Source organism: Electrona antarctica (genome assembly GCF_951216825.1).
Source record: "Electrona antarctica genome assembly, chromosome: 3".
In the NCBI taxonomy this organism is placed as follows: Eukaryota; Metazoa; Chordata; class Actinopteri; order Myctophiformes; family Myctophidae; genus Electrona; species Electrona antarctica.
The window spans coordinates 61049629-61056436 of record NC_136808.1 but is presented as its reverse complement, the minus strand read 5'-3'; positions in this window follow the sequence as shown (position 1 = coordinate 61056436).

The following is a 6808-nucleotide window of genomic DNA, read 5'->3' as shown; positions in this document are numbered from 1 at the left end:
TCTGGACGACAGTCGATGGATGTTGAACGTTGATGTCCATTATTTCTCACTCAGGGTTCTTGCACCATTTTGAAAGTATAATGTAAGACTTTTTAAGACCATTTTAATACCCCAACAAAAGCAATTTAAGACCCAAATGAATGTCGCAACAACGTCTTCCTATATTGAAATTGGCTAATGGGAGGGCGGGCCAGTGGTTGGGCTAGCAGACCAGTGGCCCGTCACCATCAGGCCAGTGGTTGGGCTAGCAGACCAGTGGCCCGTCACCATCAGGCCAGTGGTTGGGCTAGCAGACCAGTGGCCCGTCACCATCAGGCCAGTGGTTGGGCTAGCAGACCAGTGGCCCGTCACCATCAGGCCAGTGGTTGGGCTAGCAGACCAGTGGCCCGTCACCATCAGGCCAGTGGTTGGCTAGCAGACCAGTGGCCCGTCACCATCAGGCCAGTGGTTGGGCTAGCAGACCAGTGGCCCGTCACCATCAGGCCAGTGGTTGGGCTAGCAGACCAGTGGCCCGTCACCATCAGGCCAGTGGTTGGCTAGCAGACCAGTGGCCCGTCACCATCAGGCCAGTGGTTGGGCTAGCAGACCAGTGGCCCGTCACCATCAGGCCAGTGGTTGGGCTAGCAGACCACTGTGGCCCGTCACCATCAGGCCAGTGGTTGGGCTAGCAGACCACTGTGGCCCGTCACCATCAGGCCAGTGGTTGGGCTAGCAGACCAGTGGCCCGTCACCATCGGTGACCAAACCTGTATAGCGCCCCTCAAAAATGTATAAATATATATGTTTTAATATATATTAATATCTATGCACCAAGTCTCTGTCTGTACGTCTGTCTGTGTGTAATCGACGTAACTCGAGAACCGTTCGCCCCACAGACTTTAAATTCGACACACATGCTCGTTCCACACCACCGCAGAGGGTGCAGTGGCCGGTGTCGGTCGGTGTCGAGTCGGTCGGACCAACCGTTGTCCAGAACCGCCCAAAAAGGCCTCTGCCCGGGCTAGGCCAGTGCCCAGGGTCCATATATGGAGCTGGCCTATTCTGACATCATTCTGATGTATACTCCATATGGGCATGCCTGACAAAGAACTCCATATATGGTCATAAAAGGGACACAGACACAATATCTGGGTGGCGCATGCATTTCCAACTTGCATCGTTCCAAGTAGGCCAGTTCCCAACGGGCAGCGCTGTAGAGGCTCCATGGGCACTGCTCTAGTATTATTAATTTAAGTCATATGACACCGTTTTTCCATGAGCAGAACTAAAATCCTATCCTATCTATAAAATAATATAGGCAATAAAAATAATATAGCCTACAGATATACAGTTATAGGAATACCCTAATACTAGAGACTTGTCTTAGACAGGCATACTTTGCATAGGTATTTAAACGTGGTAAAAATGTCAATGTTAATTTAACTCTGACTGAGTTAAATGTATCATTACAGACTGTTGCAACGTTGTCTTCAGAGGAAAATCAACAACAAACGCATCGATTATGTCATGATGTCACGTCACCGATGCATCAATGCAGAATCATGCAAGGCTGCAAGGCTGCGAAACGCGATGCAAGCAAATTGTCTTCATCTAAAACTTTTAAATGAAAGTCCATTACTCCACCACACTATCAACACCACCAGGTCTGTTTACTGTGTGATGTGCGCGCTGCTGCAGTTGGGCAGGTCACGTCACGGGCAGGAGAAAGGGAGGGCAGGAGAAAGGGAGGGCTTGATTTGTGATCCTTGATCCTTTTCCCCATCCATCCTACACCACCACAGTAGCGTACTGAGAAAACAGGGGAACCGAGAACAACAAACAAATGCCCGTCTTTCCACTGCTGCGGCCTTAGTCTAGACCATTTTGACCTGAGATCAGATTTTAAAAATGTCTTCTACATCCTGACAGTTTTCTGAAAAAGCTATGTTTCTATGTCAGTCGTCAGTCATTTTTCAAAAATAGCAGACCTACAAGCTCGTAGGGCGCCACTCGGTGGCGTGCTATGAGCTTGTAGATCTGCTATTTTTCAATAGCTAAAGCATAACATAATGCTGACACCAAAAGGGGTTCCCGCCCAAAATGGGTTAAACATAAAACGTTTATAAAAGCGGTCTCTCATCATCTAATATTATAAACTAATCAAATTACTATGCACAGATGTTTATGGCTTTCATTTTCTGATGAGCCTTAAAAACCTCATCTTCAAATTTAATACCTACGGTCAGATTTGGTCAAATTTAAGACAAATTAAGACCTTAAATTCCCTTTTTTTTTTATTAAGACTTTTTCAGGACCCACGGGAACTCTGTCACTGTTTTTTATCACCACCCAATGTGCCCTTGTTTCTCATTCCTTGGTCTTTAGAGTATTGTTTAGTATGTCTGAGCAGGTGGGAGTTATTCTGCTCCACACAGTCAGTGGCACTTGTGTCTTTTTAAAGATGATTTTGTATTTAGATATAAGAGAGACACCCAGCTGGTGCATGGGAGACACCAAGCTGGTGCATGGGAGACACCAAGCTGGTGCATGGGAGACACCAAGCTGGTGCATGGGAGACACCAAGCTGGTGCATGGGAGACACCAAGCTGGTGCATGGGAGACACCAAGCTGGTGCATGGGAGACACCAAGCTGGTGCATGGGAGAGAAAGGAAACATGCAAAATATGTTTCCTGCAAGCCAGAATGTATTCAGACTAATAGTGTTACGGCAAGCGTGGTGCACGAGATCACACTGGGCCAAGCGTGGTGCACGAGATCACACTGGGCCAACAAGTGATCCACGAGATCACACTGGGCCAACAGAGATCACACTGGGCCAACAAGTGATCCACGAGATCACACTGGGCCAACAGATCACACTGGGCCAACAGATCACACTGGGCCAACAGATCACACTGGGCCAACAAGTGATCCACGAGATCACACTGGGCCAACAGATCACACTGGGCCAACAGAGATCACACTGGGCCAACAAGTGATCCACGAGATCACACTGGGCCAACAGATCACACTGGGCCAACAGAGATCACACTGGGCCAACAGAGATCACACTGGGCCAACAGATCACACTGGGCCAACAGATCACACTGGGCCAACAGAGATCACACTGGGCCAACAGAGATCACACTGGGCCAACAGAGATCACACTGGGCCAACAGATCACACTGGGCCAACAGATCACACTGGGCCAACAGAGATCACACTGGGCCAACAGAGATCACACTGGGCCAACAGAGATCACACTGGGCCAACAGATCACACTGGGCCAACAGAGATCACACTGGGCCAACAGAGATCACACTGGGCCAACAGAGATCACACTGGGCCAACAGATCACACTGGGCCAACAGATCACACTGGGCCAACAGAGATCACACTGGGCCAACAGATCACACTGGGCCAACAGATCACACTGGGCCAACAGAGATCACACTGGGCCAACAGAGATCACACTGGGCCAACAGATCACACTGGGCCAACAGAGATCACACTGGGCCAACAGAGATCACACTGGGCCAACAGAGATCACACTGGGCCAACAGATCACACTGGGCCAACAGATCACACTGGGCCAACAGATCACACTGGGCCAACAGAGATCACACTGGGCCAACAGATCACACTGGGCCAACAGATCACACTGGGCCAACAGAGATCACACTGGGCCAACAGATCACACTGGGCCAACAGAGATCACACTGGGCCAACAGATCACACTGGGCCAACAGAGATCACACTGGGCCAACAGATCACACTGGGCCAACAGATCACACTGGGCCAACAGAGATCACACTGGGCCAACAGAGATCACACTGGGCCAACAGAGATCACACTGGGCCAACAGATCACACTGGGCCAACAGAGATCACACTGGTCCAACAGAGATCACACTGGTCCAACAGAGATCACACTGGGCCAACAGAGATCACACTGGGCCAACAGAGATCACACTGGGCCAACAGAGATCACACTGGGCCAACAGAGATCACACTGGGCCAACAGAGATCACACTGGGCCAACAGATCACACTGGGCCAACAGAGATCACACTGGGCCAACAGAGATCACACTGGGCCAACAGAGATCACACTGGGCCAACAGAGATCACACTGGGCCAACAGATCACACTGGGCCAACAGAGATCACACTGGGCCAACAGAGATCACACTGGGCCAACAGATCACACTGGGCCAACAGATCACACTGGGCCAACAGAGATCACACTGGGCCAACAGAGATCACACTGGGCCAACAGAGATCACACTGGGCCAACAGAGACCACACTGGGCCAACAGAGATCACACTGGGCCAACAGAGATCACACTGGGCCAACAGAGATCACACTGGGCCAACAGATCACACTGGGCCAACAGAGACCACACTGGGCCAACAGAGATCACACTGGGCCAACAGAGATCACACTGGGCCAACAGATCACACTGGGCCAACAAGGGCCATGCATGCAGAGACCTGTCCATCACTCTAGCAGGGACGTGTGCACACAGACATCAAAGGGGTCTTCGGATCCTGCCCTTTTACCTGTCTGTAAAGGGCCTTTCAAACGGGATGCGAGGAACGCAGGCGTTGTTGTCTGGATCAACACAGGTCTCCTCCGGGTCTGGATCAACACAGGTCTCCTCCAGGTCTGGATCAACGACAGGTCTCCTCCAGGTCTGGATCAACACAGGTCTCCTCCAGGTCTGGATCAACACAGGTCTCCTCCGGGTCTGGATCAACACAGGTCTCCTCCAGGTCTGGATCAACACAGGTCTCCTCCAGGTCTGGATCAACGACAGGTCTCCTCCAGGTCTGGATCAACACAGGTCTCCTCCAGGTCTGGATCAACGACAGGTCTCCTCCAGGTCTGGATCAACACAGGTCTCCTCCAGGTCTGGATCAACACAGGTATTTCTCCAGGTCTGGATCAACACAGGTCTCCTCCAGGTCTGGATCAACACAGGTCTCCTCCAGGTCTGGATCAACACAGGTCTCCTCCAGGTCTGGATCAACACAGGTCTCCTCCAGGTCTGGATCAACACAGGTCTCCTCCAGGTCTGGATCAACACAGGTCTCCTCCAGGTCTGGATCAACACAGGTCTCCTCCAGGTCTGGATCAACGACAGGTCTCCTCCAGGTCTGGATCAACACAGGTCTCCTCCAGGTCTGGATCAACACAGGTCTCCTCCAGGTCTGGATCAACACAGGTCTCCTCCAGGTCTGGATCAACACAGGTCTCCTCCAGGTCTGGATCAACGACAGGTCTCCTCCAGGTCTGGATCAACACAGGTCTCCTCCAGGTCTGGATCAACACAGGTCTCCTCCAGGTCTGGATCAACACAGGTCTCCTCCAGGTCTGGATCAACACAGGTCTCCTCCAGGTCTGGATCAACACAGGTCTCCTCCAGGTCTGGATCAACACAGGTCTCCTCCAGGTCTGGATCAACACAGGTCTCCTCCAGGTCTGGATCAACACAGGTCTCCTCCAGGTCTGGATCAACGACAGGTCTCCTCCAGGTCTGGATCAACACAGGTCTCCTCCAGGTCTGGATCAACACAGGTCTCCTCCAGGTCTGGATCAACACAGGTCTCCTCCAGGTCTGGATCAACACAGGTCTCCTCCAGGTCTGGATCAACACAGGTCTCCTCCAGGTCTGGATCAACACAGGTCTCCTCCAGGTCTGGATCAACACAGGTCTCCTCCAGGTCTGGATCAACGACAGGTCTCCTCCAGGTCTGGATCAACACAGGTCTCCTCCAGGTCTGGATCAACACAGGTCTCCTCCAGGTCTGGATCAACACAGGTCTCCTCCAGGTCTGGATCAACACAGGTCTCCTCCAGGTCTGGATCAACACAGGTCTCCTCCAGGTCTGGATCAACACAGGTCTCCTCCAGGTCTGGATCAACACAGGTCTCCTCCAGGTCTGGATCAACACAGGTCTCCTCCAGGTCTGGATCAACACAGGTCTCCTCCAGGTCTGGATCAACACAGGTCTCCTCCAGGTCTGGATCAACACAGGTCTCCTCCAGGTCTGGATCAACACCAGGTCTCCTCCAGGTCTGGATCAACACAGGTCTCCTCCAGGTCTGGATCAACACAGGTCTCCTCCAGGTCTGGATCAACACAGGTCTCCTCCAGGTCTGGATCAACACAGGTCTCCTCCAGGTCTGGATCAACACAGGTCTCCTCCAGGTCTGGATCAACACAGGTCTCCTCCAGGTCTGGATCAACACAGGTCTCCTCCAGGTCTGGATCAACACAGGTCTCCTCCAGGTCTGGATCAACGACAGGTCTCCTCCAGGTCTGGATCAACACAGGTCTCCTCCAGGTCTGGATCAACACAGGTCTCCTCCAGGTCTGGATCAACACAGGTCTCCTCCAGGTCTGGATCAACACAGGTCTCCTCCAGGTCTGGATCAACACAGGTCTCCTCCAGGTCTGGATCAACACAGGTCTCCTCCAGGTCTGGATCAACGACAGGTCTCCTCCAGGTCTGGATCAACACAGGTCTCCTCCAGGTCTGGATCAACACAGGTCTCCTCCAGGTCTGGATCAACACAGGTCTCCTCCAGGTCTGGATCAACACAGGTCTCCTCCAGGTCTGGATCAACACAGGTCTCCTCCAGGTCTGGATCAACACAGGTCTCCTCCAGGTCTGGATCAACGACAGGTCTCCTCCAGGTCTGGATCAACGACAGGTCTCCTCCAGGTCTGGATCAACGACAGGTCTCCTCCAGGTCTGGATCAACGACAGGTCTCCTCCAGGTCTGGATCAACGACAGGTCTCCTCCAGGTCTGGATCAACGACAG